This window comes from Eleutherodactylus coqui, unplaced genomic scaffold (genome assembly GCF_035609145.1).
Source record: "Eleutherodactylus coqui strain aEleCoq1 unplaced genomic scaffold, aEleCoq1.hap1 HAP1_SCAFFOLD_94, whole genome shotgun sequence".
In the NCBI taxonomy this organism is placed as follows: domain Eukaryota; kingdom Metazoa; phylum Chordata; class Amphibia; order Anura; family Eleutherodactylidae; genus Eleutherodactylus; species Eleutherodactylus coqui.
In genome coordinates this window covers 129169-130382 of record NW_027102104.1, presented here as the reverse complement: position 1 = coordinate 130382, position 1214 = coordinate 129169, and positions in this window count along the sequence as shown.

The following is a 1214-nucleotide window of genomic DNA, read 5'->3' as shown; positions in this document are numbered from 1 at the left end:
TTAGGATCAGGACACAAAAACGATCTGGCGGTTTGGGACGCTTTTTTGAAGCGTTACAACGGCAGGTCGGTTATGATGGCCGAAGTCAGCGAAAACGCAGACTGGGAGCTGTTCACGGACGCGGCTGGGGGGGCAGGTTTTGGGGCCTATTTTCAGGGTAAGTGGTGTGTTGGCGAATGGCCAGAACAGTGGAAGCGAGAGGGCCTGGTTCGGAACCTGGTGCTATTGGAGCTATTTCCAATAGTTGCAGCAGTGGCGCTTTGGGGGGCTCACTTTCGGGATCGAAAGGTGAGGTTTCACTGCGACAACTTGGGGGTTGTGCAGGCCATCAATAATATGACGGCCTCATCTCCCCCAGTTGTTAATTTATTGCGGCACTTAGTACTTGAAGCGCTGGCACTGAACATCTGGATAGTAGCGGTTCACGTTCCAGGAGTCCATAATTCAATTGCGGATGCTCTCTCTCGCTTCCAGTGGGAGCGGTTCCGGACGCTGGCGCCGGGAGCGGAGCAGACGGGGAGGCGGTGCCCTCAACAGCTCTGGAACGTGGTAAGCGAGCAGTGGGGGACTTGATTTCACAATCACTGGCTCGGGGGACGAGAGCGGCGTATAGCGCTGCGTGGACGGAGTGGGAGGATTGGATGGAGCAATGTGGGGGGGCTTGTTCGACGGATGATAGGGTAGGAATGTTATTGAGTTGGTTGGTAAGGGGTTCCAGGGAAGGGTGGACACTGGGGCGGGTTAACAGGTTTATGGCCGGGGTAGCATTCGGGTGTAAACTAAAAGGGGTAGCAGACGTGACAAAAAATTTTATTGTAAGACAGGCGTTAAAGGGTTTTAGGAGAGGGAAGGGGCGGCCAGATACGAGAAGGCCAGTGTCTTTTGGCATATTAGACAGGTTGGGGGGGGGCCATAGACTCGGTTTGCGGAGAAAATTTTGAGCGTTTGTTGTTTAAAGCGTTTTTTTCCCTGGCGTTTTTTGGGGCTTTTCGGGTGGGAGAATTAGTTTCACCAAGCAAGGCGGTAGGGGGAGGAGTGCAGAGGGAGGACGTTAGGTTGGTGGAGGATTGACTGGAAATTTTTGTGCGACGGTCTAAGACAGATCAGGAGGGGAGGGGACAACTGGTACGGTTGGGAAAGGTCACAGGGGCTGTTATGTGCCCGATTAGAGCTTTCAATAACTATAGTCAAGTTGCAGGGGGGGGTAGCGGTCC